Raw genomic sequence first — 26,604 nt, forward strand, 5'->3', positions numbered from 1 at the left:
GCATTTGTTTATTTTTGACTATGTTGCCTTTGCTTTCGATATCAAATCCAAAAAATCATTACCAAGACCAACGTCAAGGAGCTTACCACCTATGTTTTCTTCTAGAAGTTTTATGGTTTCAGGTCTTATGTTAAGTCTTTAATTCATTTGGAATTAATTTTTGTGTGTAGTGTAAGATAGTGGTCTAGTTTCATTCTTTTGCATGTGGCTGTCCTGTTTTCACAACACCATCTGTTGAAGAGATTGTCCTTTCCCCATTGTATAGTCTTGGCCCCTTTGTTGTAAATTAATTGACCATATATGTATGGGTTTATTTCTGAGCTCTCTATTCTATTCCATTGACCTATGTGTCTGTTTTTATGACAGTACCACACTGTTTTGATTATAATAGCTTTGTAATATAGTTTAAAATCAGGGCCTGTGGTGCCTCCAGCTTTGTTCTTTCTCAAGATTGCTTTGGCTATTCAGAGTTTTTTGTGATTCCATACACATTTTTGAATTATTTGTTCTAGTTCTATAAAAAATACCATTAGAATTTTGATAGAGATCACATTTAATCTGTAGATGGTTTTGGGTTGTTGTTGGTCATTTTAATCATATTAATTCTTCCAAGTCATGAGCACAAAATAGATTTCTACTTATTTATATCTTTGTTAGTTTCTTTAATGTTTTACAGTTTTCAGTGTACAGGTCCTTCACCTCTGTAGTTAAATTTATTCATAGGTATTTTATTATATTTATACGGTTGTAAATGGGATTGTTTTCTTAATATCTTTTTCTGATAGTTTATTAGTAGTGTATAGAAATGTAACTGATTTTTGGATATTGATTTTGTATTCTGCAACTTTACTGAATTTTATTTTTTTTCCTAACAGTAGTTCTAGTGGAGTCTTCAGGATTTTCTATACATATTGTGTCATCTACAAGTAGTGACAGTTTTACTTTTCTTCTGACTTGTATGCCTTTTACTCTTTTTCTTGCCTAATTGCTCTGTAGGACTTCCAATACTACATTGAGTATAAGTGGTAAGAGTGAGTATACTTCTCTCTTTCCTGATTTTGAGGAAAAGCTTTCAGCTTTTCACTGCTGAGTATGATATTAGCTGTGGGCTTGTCATATATAGCCCTTATTATGTTGAGGTATGTTCTCTCAACTTTGTTGAGAGGTTTTTTTGTCATAAATACTGAATTTTGTTAAATGTTTTTTCTGCATCTATTGAGATTATCATATCATTTTTATCCTCCCTTTTTTTAATGTGGTGTATCACGTAGATTGATTTGTGGATATTGAACTATCCTTGCATCCCTGGAGTAAATTCCACTTGATCATGGTGTATGATACTTTTAATGTATTGTTGAATTTGGCTTGCTAATATTTTATTGAGAATTTTTTCATCTATGTTCATTAGGGATATTGGCCTGTAGTTTTTATTTCTTTGTTTGTTTTTGTTTTTTGTGGTGTCCTTGTCTGGTTTTGGTATCAGGGTAATGCTAGCCTCATAAAATGTAAGCTGTTTTCAGAATACAGAGGTTGATATCTATTATTTAAATCTACCTCATGCATTATTATTTTGATCTATTGAAGACTGTCCATTTGATCTATCATGGACTGAGAAAGATGAATTAAAGCTTGCTATTATTAATATGTTGCTCTCTATTTTTTCCTAGTGTATTTGTAGCTTTTTCTTTATGTATGTTGATGCTATTTTATATGATATACAGATAATCATAACTTTTATATTCATTGCAAATTGTGTTCTTTAGGAATAAAACTGTCTTTTAAATTTTCATTTAATAGTTTTTTGCTCTGAATTAAACCTTATTTAATATATATATATTTTTTAACCTCTGCCCAGGTTTTTATTTTCAGCCATTTTTAGAGTCATTGTTTTTGAAGTATGTCTTGTGTCTAATGAATAAGTTTTTCCTGATTCTTTCTGAAAGTATTTTTCTTTCAATAGATTAACTTAGCCTTTTACCTTTATAATTATGGATATGTTTGGCATTATGTCTGTCTTTTACTTTGTTATAATTTATATATTTTAGCCTTAATTTTTGAGATCTTTCACTATATGATATACATTTTTAAAATTTTGAGGGAGTGTTTATTTTGTTAATTTGAAAGTTTTATATTTTTGTTTTAGTGGTCATCTTTAAAACTATAATTTCCAAAACAAAACAAAACAAAACAAAAAACCCCCTATAATTTCATATAGTCTTTTCAATCCTCTGCTTTTTAGTTTCTGTTGGTTTCTCTTGATCAATGAGAAGATTAATGTTGTTTTTTTATTACCATCCCCTTTCTTTCTTTCTTTCTCTGTTATCATATTTGTCCATGTTTATAACTTTTATACTTAATTTGCCAGCTTTAAATTGTATTATTGATCCTAGACATAAATAACATTAACAACATTTTAAACTTTATTTCCCTTGCATCTTGATATATTTTTCTTATATTCTAATTCCTTTACTATTATTTCAGCATATCTGCATTTTCTGTTTATATATATTTGTGTGCTTTACTTGCAAATTCACCATCATTTCTGTGACACTTTAATTCTTCCCTCTTTCTTAAGCATTGTCAATGATGTTTCCTTTATTTTTGTTGTTATGGTATCTTAGTGCTGTGTTTTTCATAACCTTTATTTGCTCTCTGGAACATTTGTCTCATGAGTAACTTTTTTGCTTACCCGTCCCCATTTTTCTGTCATGTATTGTCTTTGTAAGTATCCTATCCTGTGTCTTTTTTTTTTTTTTTTTTTGTGGTATGCGGGCCTCTCACTGTTGTGGCCTCTCCTGTTGTGGAGTACAGGCTCCGGACACGCAGGCTCAGCGGCCATGGCTCACGGGCCCAGCTGCTCCGTGGCATGTGGGATCTTCCCGGACTGGGGCACGAACCCATGTCCCCTGCATCAGCAGGCAGACTCTCAACCACTGCGCCACCAGGGAAGCCCCCCGTGTCTTTTTTTATTACACATCTTTGAGTGAAGGGAGTTCTTCCTGGACTAGTTATTTGTAGGATTTTTCTATAGGGAAAATGCCAGGGCTGGGTTGCAAGCCAGAAGGGGATTTTTTTTCTCTGTTGCTTAGAGATTTGTTATGTGTGTGCTTTTAGCCTTGACTTCTTCCCAACCACAGGAAAGATGAAGCTGTGGGCTTTTAATGCTGTTTCTTTTTTCCCTTGCTGATCACCAATAGATAAATTTGTGCAAATGTGCCTTATCTGTGTGATTCCGCTCCCAGAACTGTCTCTTCTTATTCTCAAAACCAAATTGCTTTCTTGAAAGCTCTTTCTGCCAGTCTGTTCAGCCCTTTCCATTGTTGTAAATAAGGGATTTTAGTTTTTAACTGAAAAGAGAGGACTTTAATCTTGGATTCCTCGCTTTTCTGAGATCAACAGCACCATGTATTTTCCCTCCACACTTCTATGAACTCCTATTTGATCTTTACTGCTTTTAATAGTGATTTCATCTATTTTTTGACTTGTGATTTTAGTTGTCTCTGATTTTTGTTGAATACAGATATGCATTTCTATTTCTTATTCTTCTTGTTGCTCCTAAGGGACTTCTGAGAGGTGAAGGGAGATGTTCTAAGTTTATTTTGCCTTTGGAAATTGGAAGGGTCTCATACCCCCTTATGAATGAACTGGCTCTGTTTTCAACCTGTGATGAAGGGGAAATCTGGGTGGTCATGTTTCTACCACATGTTTTCCCTGCTTTTAATTGGTTGGATTTGGGACAAACAACTTACCTAAGGCAAACAAATCAATTAGAATGGGTTGAGTAAGTCAGATTTTCCAAGAATTTGAACTAAGACTGCAATTACTTTGTCACAGGCACTTGAGATGAAGGGTCATAGAGATGCAGCTGAGGTAGCCATACTGAGCTAAAACTCAGATAAGTAAGTTGAGAGAAGGATGGAACATGGATGTAGAGCAAAGTGGAGAAACAATGGAAAAGAGAAGTAATATCAAAGAAACCCTGTGATTTCTGAGATAGTAAAAGCATCCTATTTCTAGTCCCTTTTCTGTTCCCATGTGGCCTGGCTCCAGTATGTGCTACTCTTCAATTCTGTGAGATCTCTGTTTTTCTACTATACCACCCTTAACTTGTGTGGTAAGTTCAGTATATTTTCGCTGTTTGCAACCAAGGAAAAAATACAAGTTGTCCATTTTATTGGCATATAGCTGCTTATAGTAGTCTCATATGATCCTTTGTATATCTGTGCTGTCCACTGTAACTTCTTTTTCATTTCGAATTTTATTGATTTGAGCCTTCTCCCTTTTTGTCTTGATGAGTCTGGCTAAAGGTTTATCAATTTTGTTTATCTTTTCAAAGAACCACCTTTTAGTTTCATTGATCTTTTTTTATATGTAAAAAAGTGAAATTAGAACATTCTTTAACACCATACACAAAAATAAACTCAAAATGGATTAAAGAACTAAGTGTAAGATTGGATACTATAAAACTCTTAGAGGAAAACATAGGCAGAGCACTCTGACATAAATCGCAGCAAGATCTTTTCTGAGCCACCTCCTAGAATAATGGAAATAAAACCAAAAGTAAATAAATGGGACCTAATTAAACTCAAAAGCTTTTTCACAACAAAAGAAACCATAAACAAAACGAAAAGACGACGACCCACAGAATGGAAGAAAATATTTGCAAACAATGCGACTGACAAGGGATTAGTCTCCAAAATTTACAAAATGTGGCTCAATATAAAAAAGACAAACAACCCAATCAAAAAATGGGCAGAAGACCTAAAGAGGCATTTCTCCAAAGAAGACATACAGATGGCCAAGAGGCACATGAAAAGATGCTCAACGTCACTAATTATTAGAGAAATGCAAATCGAAACTACAATGAGATATCACCTCGCACCAGTCAGAATGGCCATCATCAAAAAATCCGTAAACAGTAAATGCTGGAGAGGGTGTGGAGAAAAGGGAACCCTCCTTCCCTGTTGGTGGGAATGTAAATTGGTACAGCCACTATGGAAAACAGTATGGAGGTTCCTTAAGAAACTAAAAATAGAGCTACCATATGATCCAACAATCCCACTCCTGGGCATATATTTGGAGAAAAACATGGTTCCAAAGGATACACACACCCCAATGTTCATTGCAGCACTGTTTACAATAGCCAATATGTGGAAGCAACCTAGATGTCCATCAACAGATGAATGGATAAAGAAGATGTGGTACATCTTCTTTATGTATGTGGTACATACATACAGTGGAATATTACTCAGCCATTAAAAAGAATGAAATAATTCCATTTGCATCAACATGAATGGACCTGGAGATTATCATCCTAAGTGAAGTAAGTCAGACAAAGAAAGACAAATGTCATATGATATTGCTTATGTGCAGAATCTAAAAAATGAATGATACAAATGAACTTATTTACAAAACAGAAACAGACTCACAGGCAGCGAATGAACTGATGGTTACCAGGGGGAAAGGGTGGGAGGGAGGGGTAGATTGGGAGTTTGGGATTGACATGTACACACTGCTATATTTAAAATAGATAACCACCAAGGACCAACTGTATAACACAGGGAACGCTGCTCAATGATCTGTAATAACCTAAATGGGAAAAGAATTTGAAAAAGAAAAAAAGAAGTTGCCTAATAAGATGAAGAAAACATTCAGGTAAAGAAGAGAGGTTCCAAACATAGGACTGACAGCACTTAAGTTAGACATACAAAAATTAAAACAAAATCGTATACACATTGGAATAATGGTTCGTATAATGGAAATTTTTTTGCCCCCATAGACAAATTCTTGGAAATATCTGTTGTATATTGAAGAATATTTTTAAAGGGTAAAGGCGGGTCATATATAGTCCATGTTAATATGAATTCATCCAAAAGTGGTCATGTTGATTCGATGTGAGACAGTAAGATAATTAGTGTAGTAAATTAGCAGAGCACACAGGTGATAATACCATATCCAAAGCAATTTATTGGTGTTAATTTCTTCATTTGCAGAACTACAAAGTTCACCCATTGAAATGGATGTTTTAATCTATACTATAAATTGTTTCTGAACTTGCACATTTAAAAAGATTAGCTCTAGTTTAGTTAAATTTGTGAGAGTGCTGGAGAGAACCTTTCCCTCTTAACCTTGCGTAACTGAGTATTTATGTTTTATATATAGGAAAGTAGACACTGCCAGGGCCATAGGCAGAACTGTGAAGGATTACTTGTCTTCTGGTGTCTTCAGACTTCCCTTTCCTTACATTTTATTTACTGCAGAGCTTACTTTCCTTTTCACTGCTTTAAATGTTCAGGGCCCAGACTCTTTCTTCTTTTAAAAGCTACTCTTAGTATAGTATATAAAACCTGTTCATACTAAGATTTAAAGAACTGTTAAAAAATGTTTTATTCTTTTTGTAAAATTTTTTATGGGAGTATAGTTGTTTTACAAAAAATGTTTTATTCTTAATAATATGTCTGCTATTTATTTAGCATTTTATACCTTGCAAAAACACTTTCATATACTCTGTAGCATTTAATCACCACTACAACTCTATAAAATAGACAGCATCTTAACTTTATGAATGATGAAACCAAAACGCAGATACTGAAACTGGGCTTTAAGTTCAGGTCTCTAAACTCTGACTTTCCATAGTTTTAGCTGTCTTATGAAGACATGACATGTTTGCAGAGATAAAAAAAACTCTGCAAAAGCTAGTAAAATGAGTTTCTGATTGTAGAATTTCTGGTGTCACTTGTCACCGGAGGGTGAACTGACTTTCTCTGCTTAACCATTTCATTCTCCCCATGATCACAGCTCATGGAGACAGTAATAGGAGCTGACAGATGACTGGGCTGAAGGCATAAAAATCCAACGTAAAGAGGAAAAAGGAGATGTCATTTAATTTAGGGAACAATAATCCTCTGTACTTCAGTAGGCTCTAAAGACTATTACAAGGAATGTATAATAATTAAGGCAACGTAGTATGGTGGAAAGAAAATGGGCTTTGAAATCCTGAAGACATGGGATTTGAGTCTAATTCCAGATCTGTCACCTACTAGCTATGTGACTTTCAGCAAATTCTTATTTCATAGAACTATTGTGAGAATTCATTGAAAAACATGTGAAATTAAAATAATAGCAACTATTTATTGACCACTAATTAATGTTCCCTTAATCTGTACCTACAACCATGGGATAGGTATTATTGTTATCAGAATTTAATAGTTGAAAAAACTAAGCCTAAATAAGTTTACCAACATACCCAAAGTTACACAGTTAGTAATCTTTGGAACCAGGGTGCATACCCAAGTCCACCTGATTCTGATGTCTGTGCTACAGAGTACATTGTACTTAATACTTGGTACCTTTCCTATAATGATCAACATTTGTAATGATGGCTGGAGTGGACATCTGTTGTTTTGATTTGTCCAGAGACACTTTCCCCCTTCTTCTGTTAACAGCACTTCCCTTTTGTTGGAAAACTAGTTCTTAGTCATTTCAAATGATGGAACTGTGAACTAGGCACAGGAATTAGTGCAAAGGGTGGGCATGTGACTTAAGTAAGGCTAACCAGAACATGTCCTTGTGTTATGTACAAGGTAGTGAGAAGTCTTCTAGTTCCTTTAGGATTGCTATAGTAGGATAATTTAATATCCTGGAGGCTGAATAGTAACTGATAATGTAAGCCAGGTCATGCTTCCTCTACAGACTTGGAGAAAGTCATCTGAAGTAAGAAAAATGAGGTCAATACAGAGAGAAACTAAATGAGGAATGAAGAAAAAGTCTTGATGATAGAAAAAGTTCCTGAATCAAATTTCATATAGTTCAGTGAGCCAGTACAACTCCCTCATTTGTGTGAACTAATTTGAGTTGTATTTCTCTTACTTACAGCTGAAAGTAAAAAAGAAAGTATAAAATGTTGTCAGTTATTTCTTTTAGAAATACAGAAAAAAAGTGTTCTCTATTGTAATGAGCTTCTACTATAAGGGTTTAAAATAAAATAATTTTGTACTTAAAGAGGAAAACATTAATTATATGAAAAAAATTTCAGTTATAATTTCTCAGAGAGGCTGAAAAATGAAGTATCCTTTTATTTTAAGGATTTCTTGAAAATATGACTTAGCAGGTAGTGATAGTCATGATTCACTATTTATGAGAATTATCTAAAACATAAGGGAAAACTATTTTTGGCTGAGTCATTTGACACCTTTATAAAAATATATTATTTTTGTCACTTCTGCTTGGAAAGCTCTTCCTCCAAATACTCAAAACAGCTCCCTCTGCTTCATTTCACAGTCAGTCTCTCCCTGATTCTTCTATATAAAAAGATACTTACTTTTTACCCTCTTCCTGACTTACTGTTTGCTCCATGGAATGTATAACTACCTCACACTGTACTCTTTATATATTGGTTTATTTGTTTATCACTATTTCCCACACCAAAATATAAGCTCCATGAGAACAAGGAATTTGTATCAATATTATTAATAAGTGAATCTTTTTAGGTAGAATTTACTATGGAACTTAAGTGTGGTAAACAAAGAATAGCAAAGACAGGCTGCCTGACCAGCTTTGATCAAGCCTACGTCCTTCTCTTCCTGGGATATGCTGAATCCATATTTCTCAGTCTTTACCTTGCATTTGGGAGTGGTCATGTGAGAAATTGGGATGTGAGCAGGAGTGAAGTATATCACCCCCAGGCCTGGTCCATAAAATTTCTCATGCATAGGGTTACCATCATCTTAGGGTGTCTAGGATAGTTATGGGTTACACTTATTGTTGTCAAGTCTGATTGGTGGCTCTTCTACTCCCTAAAGTATCCCAGTTTCAACAAATTTTATAGATGCTATAGCTATGCATGGCACAGTAGGCTTTTTCCTCTTCCGTAGCACATTTCAGACAAGTCCTGTGACTCTGGAAGTCACACATTACAGATTATGTAGCTGCAAGAAGGAAGGGTCCTGGATACTTGAGTCACCACTTGGGAGAGAGCTGCCAATCTGCCCACTTTAGACTTAGAGCAAGAAAAGAATTTATTTTGTGCTTGAGCTGTTATACATTTTTAGATTTGTGCAATTAGAGTACCCTAACTAATGCAGAAATCTAAAAGTCAAATTGGTAGTATTCAGAAAATATAAATTAGGAAGTATAGATGCTTATTTTTTACTGATACAAGTACAATTTAACTTTCTAATTATACATTATTTTCAGAGGCTTACTGAATCAAATCAGGTATAATATTCCAATATTTCATGATTTGTTTTATAATGTCAGTGTTGTTAGTAAAAATCAACTCAGAGTCATAATAAATTGAGTCTGGACTGCCTGTTCCCACAGGGATGGTTAATTTGGTTATTCTACTGTGGAACATTCTACGTGCATGTAGGAAAAGATTATATGATTGGTTGGAATAATTTGATTACTGTATGTTCACCAACTGGAAAGCCTAGTAATAATATCCTTTTTGTCTTCATTTTGTCCCTTGATAACCAATTCGTGAAGCTAATCAAGCTGAATCAAATCTTTCTGGAAGGCAAAAGTCTTGCAAACTGTCTCTTACACCATCTGCTGCACAAAAAAAGAAAATATGGTGTACTAATTGGTATGTTATGAAATAGCCAAGGGTCTGAATGGTGGTGGTTTTGGAGTCAGTGGATTTCTGTGAGATCTCAGATTCTGACAGATGTTAGAGAGTTCACAGTGTCTGGCCCTAGTTATATGGATAGAACTTCTTTCCTGAAGCTCGACTTGCCTCTTTCTAGCATTGTGGTCACCCATACAAGAGAGCAAAAGCAGATTTCTTTTAAGCAATTATATACCCCTTAAATTTTAAACTAAACGAATGTATGCTTACTGAAATAATATCCAAAGAATACAGAATTGCATATTGAAAGATAAAGGAAGTATACTTCATTCCCCCCTCTATTCTTTGCAGGTAACCACTACTAAAAATTATTTGTTTTGGTTTCTGCTTTTTATTTTTGGATATTTTCACAAAGGTCTGGTGACACTCATCTTTGTTCATCTTTAAAGGCAAGTCACTAAAATGTTGGTTAGGAGTTCTTTGTGGGGAAGCAGTTTCTTTTGACAAGTGAGTTTAATTGTAGGATGATTGCATCTGGCATTTTCACTTTGGCAACCTCCGGTATCAATGTCTGGGAGAATATTTCCCTCCCTCTTTAGGCCCTTGCCTAAAGAGTGTAATTCTGTACATCAGCCTTCTTGAAGTTGGACAAGGGGAAGGAGGCTGGGTCCCCAGCATTCAGTATGCAGATTTCTCTTTAATGCCCCTATTTCCAATCTTGAGTCTCAACTCCTCTCCCAAGCCAAAAGTTCTTGGGGTCCCAAGTTTAGATCCTCTCAGCTCAGTTTATCCAGAACAAACCTCCCATTTCTGCGGTGGAGCTGGGCATTCTGACTGTAGGGTAGTTGCTGGTCTGTGGGGAGGGAGGCAGAGTTCTAGAACTTTGACCTTTGTCATCCTGTGCCTCATCCTCGCTTTCTGTGGTACCTTGTGGCTCCATGACACTTCAAGTGGAGAGAGATAGGGAGTTTCCCTCCAAATGTCTCTGAATAATCATGTTTTGCGAACTTAGGAACTTGCAAATTGTTTTACATGATGTAACAAATATGGGCAAATATATGAACAAAAATGAAAAAAATTTGGTTAAAGTGTAACCTTTGTCATATATTAGTGACAGGCTTATTAAAATCAACCTCTGAATTCATTGAGTAGATATTTTAAAGAAATACTTTTGCTTAATGATGATAGCCAGTGTTCAGGTATTTTGGTGTTGTCCATGTGACTCCTTCAGCAGAAAATTTCTTTACCTTGATTTGAGTAGAAAATGGTATAACACATGATACTTTCCTATTGAACTTGGAATATATGGCTCAGTTTTTTCTTATGGTGACAGTTATTAGAAGAAGGTAATTACTAGGCAAAACTCCTGTGGTATCTTATTCTCATGAAACAAAATATTAGAATATATTTTGGGAACTTGATATTACTAGAACAGTAGAATGATAACATTTATAGCCTATTATAAAGTTGACATAATAGTACAGAGTTTTTGTAAGAGTAGGATGAGATTTCACACCACATTGACACTCTATCTAAATCAGCACACACCCAGCAGGAGTTGTAAGGAGAAATTGGGAAATTCTGATTTGAACCAGGGTGGTAGAGAAGATATATTTCTTTATGCATTTTAGTAATATGTATTATCCACACTAAAAACAAATGAAATATCATGTCATTTATAGAAGAAGGAAGATGGATCAATGTACTTTGTAGTCTACTAAATCTAGAAACAACTTTAAACAATTTATTTTTTCAATCTAAATTAATCTCCCTCTAAAGTAAGTAGGATCAGCAGGTATAGATAGAGATATCTTATTCTGAGGAAAAATCTTCAGTCATTATTTGAATTTGTTGTTTAATATACCAAGATATTTACCAAAATAAAGAATCAATACCTATATCAGTGTGCCTATTTTCTTAAAAAAAAAACCAAACTTTTGAAGTTATTTTATTATAAGCAACACCAGAAGTATCTAGAGATGCAGCCTCTGAGAAGGCAGCCTCAGGCTCTGTATTAGTTTCCTATTGCTGCCGTAACAAATTATTTCAAATTTAGAGGCTTAAAACAACAAAAATTTATTATCTTACAGTTCTGTAAAAGTCCTACATCGGTCTCACTGGGTCAAAATGTAGGTGTCTGCAGGGCTGTGTTCCTTTCTTGAGGCTCTACATGAGTCCATTTTCCTGTCTTCCAGCTTCTCGAGGCTGTCCAAACTCCTTCTTTTGGAATGTCTTCCTCCATCTTTAAAGCCACCAGTGTCGCATCTTTTGGATCCAGCTTCCATTGTTGCATCTCTTTGTGACAGGAAAGAGTCTCTCCTTTTAATGATCTTGTAGTTAGATTGGGCCAACCTGGATAATCCAGACTAATACCCTATTCTCAAGGTCCTTAAACTTAATAATGTATAAAAAGTCCCCTTTGCCATGTAAAGTGACATATTAAAAACTCCTGGGGATTAGGATGTGAATATCTTTAAGGACCATTCTCCGTATCACAGGTTCTAACCTTGAGTTTTCTGGAAAAGCAGGGATGTACACTGAGTTCCAGGTATAATCTCATTTCTGCAGCATAGTTCCTATACTGTTTTGCTGGAAGCATTGTCTCCATACCACAAGACAATGCTGGAAGCATTGTCACCATACCACAAGAGCTATTGCTTTGTTTTGTATTTCCATGGGTTTGGCAAATATAGAATTTTTATTGTGTTCCACATACTGTGCTAGGTACTGAGGAAATAAAAGTTAAAGACAGAGGCTCTGTTCTCAAAGATGTTACAGTAGAGTAAAAGACAATTACACAATGCCATAGGAGTGAGACAGGATGCTGTGGGGTCTCATAGGGGTACCCTCCACAACACTGAAATTTCAAGCAAAATGTCCCAGAGAGAATAACATCTAAGCTGTTCTGAGTCCTTTGGAAAAAAGGACCGTGTGTGGAATTGTAGAGGTTAATGACCATTACATTTTCATTTATTTACTGCTACATTCTGGAGATAATGGCATTACAAGAAATAGACAAGACTTCTGCTTTCATGGAGCTCAAAAGAAAGGAATTTAGTGTCCTAATCTAACAGACTTAGCAGGAGTGAAAACCTTTACAAATCAAAGGTAGAACAAGTCAGAACAGAGAAAGAGTGGAAAAGAACTGAGGTGGTTAAGAGGGTTGACAGTCAAGAATGTAAGAAGATGTTTGGAAGTGCCCACTTAAAAGCCTTATTTTAGATTTTATGGATTATGGTACTAAGCAGTGTATGACCTGATTGCAGTGATCACTTGTCACTGCAATTCTCAGCAAACTTTTGCAGAATGTTTTTAGCTGTTTCCTAGATCCCCTTCCTGCCTTTTCTCCTCCTTAAGTAAAACTGGCATATTTGGATGGTAACATTATCCTGCAAACTCAAAGGGACTGTGTGAATTCTGGACAAGTTAGGAGAATGTTACTGAAATTCATGTGGGATGGTGAGCATGATAGCATTTATCTGGAAAGAGAACCCCTTTTTTTAGTCCCACTATTACCTGTCCTGTTACACTGCATTTTGTACTTCTTTCAAGTCTGGACTTCTGACTTGACTTATTTGTACTAAAACATCTTCTAGAAAAAGCGGATTGGGTCAAAGAACAGCAGAGTGTTATTGCTTCATCCTATCACAAGATGTCTATTGCTTTCAGATAAAAAACCTGAGTCCTTTTGTATGCTGTGTTAATTACCTAAATTAATCTAAATATCATATTGACAAAAATAAATAGATGAGTAAGTAGTTTCTTGGTATCTGAGGGGGATTGGTTCCAGCACCTCCATGGATACCAAAATCCGAGGATGTTCAAGTCCCTTATATAAAATGGTGTAGTATTTGCATACAATGTACATACGTCCTCCTGTATACTTTAAATAATCTCTAGGTTACTTATAATACTTAATGCAATGTAAATGTTATATAAATGGTTGCTGGCAGGTACCAAATTCAAGTTTTGCTTTGGGGGACTTTTTGGAACTTTTTAAAAAATATTTTTGATCTGAGATTGGTTGCATCTGCGATGCAAAACCTGCAGATGTGGAATGCCATCTGTACATTTTAACTTAGAGTGGTGGGAGGCGAACACACAGACAGATGTGCTTATAAGTAGTTTTGCATTAAGAACTTGGAATTCTTAAATCCTATTCTCCTATTACAATTTAAGAGGAGAGGAACTCGTAATTTTCTATTGGAATAGGGTGTTCTTGTAATAAAATATGAAGAACATGCATGCTATTATATTATAAAGATTTGCAATTATGCCTTGATAGAAGCGAAGGGATTACATGCTTTTAATGAAGTGCACATTGTTCACGTGCAAAGCAATAAAATGAAAAAAGTTACAGAACTGAAAATTTAATATATATGATAATACACATAAATCTATTAGAGAAAGAAAAGCAGAATTAATTATAATTCAGTACCCAGAGGGTGAATACAAATGGTAAAGAATTATGAAATTAAAAATTTATTTTGTAATTAGTTTAGCAGAGTAAAATTAGAAAAGAATTAAGTTTTTAAAGGTCCTGATAACATAAAATATTTCATGAAAGGGAAGCAGGAAAAACATTAATTATAAGTAGTTACCTGAAAGGGGGAAAAATCTTTTCTATCTTGAAATAACAATGATTAAATTTTTAATTAATTCATGGTTTCATTTTGAAAACTGATCACAACAAAGTTTTGAATATTCTAAATATTCAAGTGAAATACAAAGATATGCTTAAAACATTTGTGAAGCTCAAGGGGTTTGAGCACCAATGATTCTCTCCAAGGCTTTTTGGAAAAGCAACATGAAGTTAAACTTTTTCTTTTTCTCTTTGAGGCTAACAAAATTATTAGTATTTGTGAGAATTCTGATGGGCTGTTTGTCTATATATGAATTTGATTGTTCTTAATTTATGAGGAAGTACATTTTTTGTTATGTAGTGTTGCTGTTTTCACAGTAGGGTTATTATGATTTTAAAAATATCTTAAAGAAATAAAGTAAAAAATACAACAATCAGAATCTATTCTTTCAGTCTTTATATGTAGTGAATACCTACAACAGTCTTAAAGTCAGGTAGCTGATAACTCAGGCTGATACATGCACATGGTTTCTGAACCATCACAGAAGGGTGGAGCGCACAATTTGGGGTGAACTACAACCTTAGCCAGTGCAAGGTTCAGAGAGATCAAAAGTTGCTTTCTGTGATAGAGCATCATTGATAGATTTGACCAAAAGTAATTCTTAGATTGTTTAGTAACTGTTCTGTCCCTGAGGGAATAGTTATATCTCAAAAGGACTCTTAGGAACAATTATTTTAATATATTATATTATATTTCAAGGCAATTGATACTGACATTTACTTGACCAGCTCAACTCAGACTGTCAACTAAAAATTCTAATTCAGTTCACCAGTTCACTACATAGACGGCCAGTGGGCTTGGTTAGTATTCTTAGATGCCTCTCAAAGGCTCCCTGGCTTCTTGTTTGCCAGATACTGACATTTAGTATATTATTTTTTTAATAGATCTTTATTAGAGTATAATTTGTTCACCATACTGTGTTAGTTTTTGTTGTACACCAAAGTGAATCGTCCATATGCATACATATGTCCCCATATCTGCTCCCTCTTGAGCCTCCCTCTCATCCTCCATATCCCACCCCTCTAGGTAATTGCAAAGCACTGAGCTGATCTCCCTGTGCTATGCTGCTGCTTCCCACTAGCTAACTTTTACATTTGGTAGTGTATATATGTCGATGCTACTCTCAGCTCGCCCCAGCGTCCCCCTCCCACCCATGTCCTAAAGTCAATTCTCTATGTCTACATCTTTATTCCTGCCCTGCAACTAGGTTCATCAGTACCATTTTTTTTTTTTTTAGATTACATATGTATGCGTTAGAATACTGTATTTGTTTTTACCTTTCTGACTTACTTCACTTTGTATGACAGACACTAGGTCCATCCACCTCACTACAAATAACTCAATTTCATTTCTTTTTATGGCTGAGTAATACTCCATTGTATATATGTGCCACATCTTCTTTATCCATTCATCTGTTGATGAACATTTAGGTTGGTTCCGTGTCCTGGCTATTGAAAATAGTGCTGCAGTGAAGATTGTGGTACATGTCTCTTTTTGAATTATGGTTAAAACAAAAAATAACGTACAAAGGAATCCCCATATGGTTATCAGCTGGTTTTTCAGCAGAAACTCTTCAGGCCAGAAGGGAGTGACAGGATGTACTTAAAGTGATGAAAGAGAAAAACCTACAACCAAGTTTACTCTACCCAGCACGGATCTCATTCAGATTTGAGAGAAAATCAAAAGATTTTCAGACAAGCAAAAGCTAAGAGAATTTAGCACCACCAAACCAGCTTTACAACAAAAGCTAAAGAAACTTCTGTAGGTGGGAAACACAAGAGAAGAAAAACACCCACAAAAACAAGCCCAAAATGATTAAGAAAATGGGAATAGGAACATACATATAGATAATAACCTTGAATATAAATGGATTAAATGCCCCAACCAAAAGACAGAGACTGGCTGAATGGATACAAAAACAAGACCCATATATATGCTGTCTACAAGGGACCCACTTCAGACCTAGGGACACATACAGACTGAAGGTGAAGGGATGGAAGAAGATATTCTATGCAAATGGAAATCAAAAGAAAGCTGGAGCAGCAATACTCATATCCAATAAAACAGACTTTAAAATAGAGACCATTACAAGAGACAAAGAAGGACACTACATAATGATCAAAGGATCAATCCAAGAAGAAGATATAACAATTATAAATGTTTATGCAGTCAACATAGGAGCACCTCAATACATAAGGCAAATGCTAACAACCATGAAAGGAGAAACTGACAGTAACACAATAATAGTAGGGGACTTTAACATGCCACTTACACCAATGGACAGATCATCCAAACAAAATAAATAAGGGAACACAAGCTTTAAATGACACAATAGACAAGATAGATTTAATTGATATTTATAGAACATTCCACCTGAAAATGGCAGAATACACTTTCTTCTCAAGTGCACATGGAACATTCTCCAGGAGAGATCACATCATGGGTCACAAATCAAGCCTTGGAAAATTTAATAAAATTGAAATTGTATCAGGCACCTTTTATGACCACATTACTATGAGATTGGAGATCAATTACAGGAAAAAAAAACTAAAAAACACAAATACATGGAGGCTAAGAAGTGCACTACTAAATAACCAAGAGATCACTGAAGAAATCAAAGAAGAAATAAAAAATACATAGAGACAAATGACAACAAAAACATGAAAACCCAAAACCTATGGGATGCAGCAAAAGCAGGTCTAAGAGGGAAGTTTATAGCAATTCAATCTCACCTCAAGAAACAAGAAAAATCTCAAAGGAACGATCTAACCCAACACTTAAAACAACTAGAGGAAGAAGAACAAAGAAAATCCAAAGTCAGTGGAAGGAAAGAAATCATAAAATCAGAGCAGAAATAAATGAAATAGAAACAAAGAAAACAATAGCAAAGATCAATAAAACTAAAAGCTGGTTCTTTGAGAAAATAAACAAAATTTACAAACTCTTAGCCAGACTCATCAAGAAAAAAAGGGAGAAGACTCAAATCAATAAAATTACAAATGAAAAAGGAGAAATCACAACTGACACCGCAGAAATACAAAGGATTATAAGAGACTACTACAAACAGCTCTATGCCAATAAAATGGACAACCATGAAGAAATGGACAAATTCTTGGAAAAGTACAATTTTCCAAGACTGAACCAACCTTGTTGAATTTTTCATGATTCTGTGCATGTTATTCAGATGCTTGAATATGTAGATGTCTGCTGTATTTCTAGATGTATATATACATATTCTAGAGGGTAACCAATGTTTTCCATAAATGAATGTTGCTTTTAGTAAGGTTTTAATGGATATGAGTAAATTACACACATAGAAAGAGCCCCAGTGTCAGGAAATATCACATATGGCTGATTAATGTAATAAAAGCACTGAATCATCATAATGATCACATTTGATACTAGAAGGAAACAAAAATTAACACAGGACATAGACTAAATACATATTTATTAAATAAATAATTCCCTGGTAGATCAAAGCTTTTATATATATATATATATATATGTATATATATATATATATATATATATATATTTTTTTTTTTTTTGCGGTATGCTGGCCTCTCACTGTTGTGGCCTCTCCCGTTGTGGAGCACAGGCTCCGGACGCGCAGGCTCAGCGGCCATGGCTCACGGGCCCAGCCGCTCCACGGCATCTTCCCGGACCAGGGCACAAACCCGTGTCCCCTGCATCAGCAGGCGGACTCTCAACCACTGCGCCACCAGGGAAACCCAAAGCTTATATATTTTAAGTATAACTTCTTAGGGGGTGACAAGCTTCTATTTTGTGAATGTATTACTATGTGCATGTATTTTTTATGTTAACTGGTGTGTGATGTGACATAAATAATAGGAAGGAGATTGAAGAAAAAACTTAAAAATATCCAGAAACAATAAGGAACTGTTAAATGGACTACTCTTTGATGCCATTTTACCAAACTTCACCGTTTTCTCCTGTCTTTGATATGCCTTCATCCAGACTTGTGTCCACTCATCCTTAGTAGCAGACCACTCTTCCTCAGGCAGCGTCTCTACTCTTCTCTTGCTCCACCTGTCAGCATCTTGGATATCTTGATTGTCAAGGCCATGTACTTAGTCCTCTTTTGAAAGAGTGGAAGAGTCCGAGAACTCCCTAGCATGTAATTACACCAGTACTGACTTACTGTATTATTCTTTGGCATGGCAATGCTCTTGACATTCATTGAGTGACAATAAATAGTTGCTGAATTAGTTTATGGTCAGAGGTTACCTAGGTGAAGAAAGAGAAGCAGGAAAAGGGGAAGGGTGTTTCTGCATCTGAAATAGCAGGGAAGGGGTGTAGAACAGGTCATACATAGAATATTTTTCATGGTGTTCTGAATGACAATGGCTGAGTAGCGGAGGGGAGGGGACAATATATGGGAAGAACTGAGCCTGGAGATCAGGCCTAGATTACCAAGAGTTGGGCAAGACATTTCATCTTCTGTCCTCCCATTGATTCATTTCCAGAGTGGGTGATTTGGACCTAGTTGCCTTTAAAGGGCTATTTCACATCTTGTTTTTTATAATTTGGCAAATGATAGACTTGATATTGTTTCCACTAAGTTATAGGTGGCACTATTTTAATTAGGTTTCTAATACTTTGGTAAAGAGAGAATTCCATGTGTCACATGATAAATTAGTGTTTCACCAAATTGAGATTAATATTAATATATAAGGGAGTATGATGTAATGTATCAAAGGTACTTTTAATTTATGTTTATATAAAATATCCAAAAAACCTTGACTAGAAAAACTTAGTCACTTAACCAGAATCATAAGTTCAAGATGAGTAATTAACAGTATTGATTTTTTAAAGTATCAGAAATTGTTGATATTAGAGAGCTAGAAGTAACTATTCTAGGATATTTATTATTATTCAAGCTTTTATTAGGGAATTGCTCTAATTTTGATCTTTGGGTTTTAGTAAACTTTTAGAGAGGTGAGAGAGAGTCAGTAATATATGTGAAATATAGTAATGCACATTTTGAAAAAATATTCCAAAAGAGGCAATATATTGAGAGTATTTTTTAGTAGGGTGGAGAAGATTCGTAACTGTCTTCAAGCATTTGAAAGGAAATTATGAAAAGGATTGTATTCAATTATCCTTCATCTGTACTGGGGATTGAAAGAAAAGCAGGGGGATTAATTTGCGGCAAGAGGAAGAATTCATTTAGAAATCTTTTTTTGGCCCAAATTGTGATTAAACATTATAACAGTCAGCTGAGAGCTGTTAGGAGTCCCTACTTATTTCTTTTTTTAAAAGTGTGAATAGAGACAAACTTAAATCCTTTCATGTGAATATACATTCTCACTTCATGATTCTTTGATAATCCTATCGGACTCTAGCATTTCTACAGAGTTAAAAGCATTAAGGGGAGAGATATTTGCTGGAAGATTTTTTTCCCTCCAAAGATACGATTTTTGTTTTAAGTTGAAACCCAGCATACATTGCTTTGATAGCTAAACAAGTCTATGAACGTTCATGCTAAAAAGAAATGTGAGAGGCCAGGTAAAGGCCAATTAATTATTTTTCGCCTTTCCTCATTCTCACTGGTCACAGGGTAGATGTAAAATTCATTTGAGAAGTTGCTGTGAAGTTGTGTGGGCTGCTACTTTCTCTGTCAGCACAGTCCATAGCCTGCCAGCACCTCTGAAGGGAGACAGCTGGACTTGTGGCCCTTTTCAGGTTTGTTTCTTAAACTTACTTCATGGGTAAACAGCTTCAGTGAGCTTTTCAAGTGATTCCCAGGAGGCAGAGCACCTCCCTACTGTTCTACATTAGAGTAAAATTTAGCAGACACTTAAAAGCATTTTAGTCTCAGAATGGAAACAAAATAAATTCAAGTATTTAGATTTTTGCCAAGTCCTTCAGAGAGAGCTCAAAAAGACTCTCTTTTTCCGGTGGGCATATATTGAAATTTCCCTTTAGATTATGTTTAAAAAGATCTGTGGCTTACATCTTTCCAAGTTCAGACAGGAAATTATTGCCCTCCTAGAGTGTTTGCCTGGTATCAACTGAACCCAGGGTTGGGAACCAGTTAATAGTTGCATGGTTGTGTGTGTGTGTGTGTGTGTCTTGTTCTACCCTTGTACCAGTCAGAGAGCAGGTAGTAGCTTAAAGAGAAGGACAAAAGATAATAATTAAATATTTGGAAATTAAAAAAAGGTCACATTTTGAATTATGGTTTTCTTAGGGTATAGGCCCAGTAGTGGGATTGCTGGGTCATATGGTAGTTCTATTTGTAGTTTTTTAAGGAACCTCCATACTGTTCTCCATAGTGGCTGTACCAGGAAGAGATATGGGAACATATGTATATGTATAGCTGATACACTTTGTTATAAAGCAGAAACTAACACACCATTGTAAAGCAATTATACTCCAATAAAGACGTAAAAAAAAAAAAAGTTCACAGAAAAAGCTAGGAGCCACCATGATTTTGAAGGCAGTCTCAGTTACTCCATCCATAAACAAGGAATAACAAAAATAACTATCTCATAGAATTGTTGTGAGTATTAAATCAGACAATGAATGCAAAATAACTATTACATAATAAGCATTCAATATGTTAGCTGTGTTTGCTAACACTGAGGAAAAAAGGTCAAAGAATACCATGAATGACAAAAATCTGTGGCTGAATTTCCTGGTTTCACAAGAAGTTTCTGATCTTTTAGCCTTCTGCAGAACAGTGCTGGATAAATGCAGCTCCCTGGTAGGCTGGATGTTTGCTTCAATGCACTTTGCTCCCAGAGGGCTCTTGTTCTAGACTCGCTGCTTTCCAGTGCACCTGGTGCTCCTGTTGGCAGTCTCTTGAGGATACAGGGTTTGGGTCTAGGGCTTTAACTCAGCCTTGCCAGATCAAGTGAGACAGAGTCTTCTGTCCCCATGAATATGCAACACTCGAGGGTTTCCAGCTGCTTCCTTGCCATTTACTCCTGGCTTCATCCCTGGGAGGTAGATGGGTAATTAACATGGATTTTATAGCCACCTTAGGAGAAAAAAGGAACTATCCAAGCAAATATGAATGTGGTGGAGAATTTAATCATCTGCTGCTTCCTTCTTAGCAACCTACATGCATTGTGCAAATATTTTTCAGTTCCTAAGGTTCACCTGTGATGGAATTCAAGTTCTTTCTCTTTTGAATAAACATTTATCCCAAAGGAAGTTTTTCTCATTAACAACAACAGAAATACACAGATTTGTCAGTTGTCTATGTTGATATTTATTCTCTTTCATTTATTTAAATAGTTGTAGTTGGAAAAGAAAATGAGAACTATCAAATCTTGGGTTTCTGTGTATCAAGTTGTATAAAGGATTCTCTTTGACCTTTTGGGAAAGGTAACATAAAGTGTCAGTATTCAAATAATTATGTTGTTAAATGCTCACCACTCCTTTCTCTCTCTGCCCTCCCCCTCAGTTCCTGCACATTAGCAGAATCTGAATTTTTGATTCATGTGCACTCTGAAGAAATAATAATAATAAACAACATTTATTGGGTGCTTACTATATTCCAGACTGTTTCCTAAACTCTTGTACATCTGGGCTTGTAGAAGACATCAGGAGAAACAAGGAAAAACAAAGCTGCATGCTTTTTGATATTTCTTAAAGTGAAAGCTCAGTGACCCACTTTATCTTTTTTTGTGGAGGGATCCAGACTTGCAAATTTACTTCTGGTAAAGTGAGAGCACTCCTGGTCTGGATGTGTGTTGATGTTGCTTTGAAAACAAGGTACCACTTTATCACATCAGTCAGTTATTTTTATAAGTGACCGGGTCCTCAGTGGCTTATTTTAAATCTTGCTCAAGTTTCTTTTCTCTTCCACATTGGGGCTCCTATTTTAGGTTTGGATCACATAGCCTAATATGATTATTAGTTTAATTAATGTACATTTTGAAAATTTATCTCATTAAATAACTAAAATGTATTTCAAGGGCAAATGTAAAGTGACTTTAAGATTGTCTGAAGTTTCCTTTAAAAGGACAATTGTCTATAGTCCTAAAATGAGGGAAAAAGATACTACTTAGCAAACATATGTAGTTTTTTAGTGTTTTAAGCTTTATTTTATTTTTGGCAGCTAATATGAACAGAACACCATTCTAGAATCCAAGAGAGGGTAGAGGTAGTTCTTCTCATTACTAATCCCATTTAAAAATTCTGTTGTTCAGTCCCTTTTAAAGATATCACTTTAAGGACCTGTATTTTATCCCTCATTACCTTCATGCCCTCATTGGATAGTTTATGCTCATTTTGAGCTGCTGCCCCTACAAACTGGATTTGATTTGAAGATGCTTTTATCCAAGACCTAGTTTCATGAAAACACTGTACTGAAAACTACCTGTAGAGGAGACTACAGATAGCCATAATTTAATTTAGGTAGACACAAAAATTCTTCTTTTCATGTACTTTTTGGAGCCTCTTCCTATACTAGAAAGTAAACTCTGCATTTGTAGGGTTCATATTCCATGCTTCATTTCCCTGCAGTGGCATGAGCAGGCAACCAGTAGACTATGCTCAGTCTCATCTTCAGCACAGCCTCTGGAAAAACATACTGTGTGACTTTGTTTTATATACAACAAGTAGATATTTAATTTTCACTGTTTTCTATTTCCCAAAATATGATGTGAATCTCAAATAATATGCAGCTAGGAAAAATAGATTTATATAAAGTACAATACCTAGGTAAGTAGATAAGAATAATAGGATGATAATTATTTAAATTAATTTTAGTATAAGGGAGAGAGGAAGAGAGTGAAAAAGACTAAAATGTTCAAATAATTGATATAAAAATGTATCACTTTTGGGTTTTTATACTATATGAAAACTAAAAAATCTGATTAGTAAATGTAAACAATAAATTTTAAAATAAGCCTTCATTATTCTACATTTGAGAAAAATAGAAAGAAAATGTTACAATTTATTCAAGTTTCTATCAGGTCTAAATTATTTCAAATTATGGATTTGATTGGTCCAGATCAAGAGGTTAAGGGTTACTTGAATTTATTTTTATATGAAATATGGAATAGAAGGAAAATAAAAATTTCTTTGGCATGTTAGATGCTGTTATAGACACTGTATTCATGCTTACAATTACAAGAGCGTTTTAAATTATGTAAAGCATGAAACTTTGAACCTAATCATTTGTTATATTTCCAAATTCCCACAAGATGGCAGAATTTCAGAGCATTTTAGAATATGTGCCTGGTGGGGTAGCTAGAATTATTTTAAATCGTGTAACTAGGTTAAGCACAAATACTGTTTCCTGATCACTGATGCAAATAATACTCACACAGAGCAGGGTCCAATTCTTCCTCTTGCTATTTACAGCTTCTACTAAACCGAAGTAATGAAACAATGGATTGCATGGGGTTTACAATACTCCTCAGGTAGAGAACCACTTTCTTGTTTTATAACTCTAATTTGAGGTCATTCATAACCACTCAGGAAAGTACTGCCTCCTTTATTTTATTCATGAGGGTCAGAGATGAGCTGGGATGCAGTCTTTTACAGATGGAACTCCACATCTTGATATTTCAGAGGTTCTGACCACATGGCTGTGTGGCAAGCAGTGAGCAGCAGTTAGTCCTGTCCATCACCAGGCTTGCCCCTATAAATACTTAAATGATTGAGTTTTACTTGTTAAAGGTTTGATATGCTCTGGATGATATACTCTTGTTGTTGGAATCCTCAGGGAAGCAAACTCTTGTTCTTCCTTTATTCCTTCCTTTCCTCCTCCCTCCCCCTCCTCCCCCTTTCTCTCTCTCTCTCTTTCTCCTTCCCTCCCTCCCTCCCTTCCTTCTTTCCTTCCTTCCCCCCCACCCCCCACCCCGCACCCCATGCTAGTAGTACTGCAACTGTTAGTGACTCACCAAAGAGGAACTTCTGAGAAACCATTATACTTCCACAGCCTAACAAAGGAGATAAGGTTACTGGAACCACATTCGAATGAGCTACTCTTGAGTTATAGCCTAAGAGACAGAGGTTTGAAGTTAGCACCTGTTTCAAATCTTGTCTGAGTTTATATTTGTCTTCTTTTTGTTATCATAGATCAGGCTTTTATATTCTTTAATGTTTTGCATTTCTTTATCTATGGATAGGGTCATCTGGGGATAAATGGCATTTCTTTTTTGAAGTCACCTTTCAAAATTAGAAACTTAGAAGCTAAATTAGACAGTTAGACAGTTCCTTCATTTGACAAGTAGGATATACATAATTTTGAAAATCATTATATCTAAGTGATAATCTTGTTGCTAAGATTATAATTCAGCCTGAATTCACCTGAAATTTACTAATGCTAATGGGAGGTTGTTTATATTACAAGATACCAAAACTCATAAGAAAAAAGAATTACTGGATTACTGATGGCAAGCGTCTCTCAACTGATGATGATGAGGAATTTGTTATCTCATAATGTTGGGACTGTTAATCATGGGATTTGGTTTTTATGGTGTTAGGTGGGGGTATCTGAACCCAAAAAGTGATTGAGTTAGGTGGTTAGGTGGAGGCTTGTGTTTATAACTGATACACACTTGGGGGGAAGTTTATGCGAGCTGAATTTGAGCAGTTATACATACTGCTCCCAAAATGCTTATGGGCACCATGAGGGCAATATTTTTTAAGATGCTGCAAGCCAAGTTGTTTTGGCTCCCCAGCCACTACCTGGAGGCACAGCCACTGAAAAGGGGTACATCAGTATCAATAACAAATGGCAGCTTTGAAAGCTGCCTAACTGTATAATAATAATGCCAGAGACTACCTTGAGGGGATACAAGATTCTTCTGCATTCTACTTTCCCACCTCTGGTGCGCAGACTGACTGACACCTTTCCTGTTCCATCTCAACATGCTCTTGAAAAAAATTCAAGGCGATCCTGTTTGTAAGAGAGAACTCTCAGTATGAAATGATTATCTTCTGGGAAGAAAAATAAGCTCCTGAATGTAGAAGATTTCTGTCAGTTTCATTTTGAGTTTTGGAAAAGCAGCTAGCAACATAGGAAGTTAACCATGTTTAAAAATATTTCAGAAATGGTCTTTATATCCTACCCTAATGGTTAAATATACAGATAAAAAATTCAGTTGCAGAGAACTGAATCAACAGTTCTAGTTTATAAAGAGATTTATTACTGAATATTAAATAGCTTACAAAATTATTGGGAGGAATAGACTCGCAGAGTCACACCACAGAAATGGGCTGCGAAGTTGCAGCTGTTTCTGCTTCTGTCAAGTGGTTTCCTGTCATCTCTACTACAGTCCACCCCAGCAAATGAATGTGTTCTGCCTGCCTTTCTCCAACTCAGTTCAGAAATCAAGTCTCTTGTAAGTGTGTCTAATGGAAAACACTAGCTGCAAGGGAGTTAGGCATATTTTTTACAGTGAAAATTATGGCAATAAAAATAATAAATGAATTTTTAGGATTAATTTTTATCATTATCTGGATAAAATGTAACCCTTGGAATGCTGAATTATATACTGTTTCAAATATTTACTCAAAATGTTTTTTATGGTTTTCTTGTACCTACCTTCTTTTAGGTTTACCCTTGTATAAAATGTGGCAGAATATTATATGCAGTTTGGGCCCTAATATGTAATAAAAGGCAAGCAAAGCTTATGAAGGAAAATGTGCTGAAAAGAATAGAGCGGTTTCAGAAAAGGTTGCATTGAAAATCTAGGACTCCTCAGTCTGGGAAAGGTGAACAGACATTGTTTTTGGCAACTGTAAACTTGAAGGAATGGATAGGAAAAAAAGACAAAACTAGGATTTGGTTTGAAATCACTTTGAATAGGTGATTTTAAGATAAATACAAGGAGGTGGTACTCAGCCGACCAACACGTGTCATTTCATTCTTACTATGTAGGCAGAACTGACCATGCCCTGTGGGAATTTTTACCATTAGAAAATGAATTTGCATACCCTGAGGCTCATGGGCATAGTATGTGCTCAAATATGTCTTTAACATGAATACATTAATGAAAATATAAAATAAAAAATTGTTTGACTTGTTAAATTAATTCATCAAAGGTAGATTGTCAAAGGAAGTAAGGAGATAAATATCTCTAAGCCTTTGGACTAGGTCATGGGAAGGAAATGTGGCACAATGGAAAGACTTTGGGTTTAAGCCAGGAATTTAATCCAACTTTGCCATTTGCTAGATGTGTGATCTTGAGCAAATAGCTTAATTTCTAGTAGCTTAGGCTGCTTTCTCTGTAAATTGGAGATAATATATCTAGCATTTTAGCTTGTTGTGAAGACTAGAGATGAAAAAGTAAAATGTTTAGCTACATGCTCTGGTACTTAGCAAACACAAGAAAGTGGTTATTTTTTATTGCTACTTTGTTAGAGGCAGAATGCCAATGGGGTGGACAATTGATACAACCCACA

The sequence above is a fragment of the Globicephala melas genome, chromosome 2, assembly GCF_963455315.2.
Source record: "Globicephala melas chromosome 2, mGloMel1.2, whole genome shotgun sequence".
Classification (NCBI taxonomy): Eukaryota; Metazoa; Chordata; class Mammalia; order Artiodactyla; family Delphinidae; genus Globicephala; species Globicephala melas.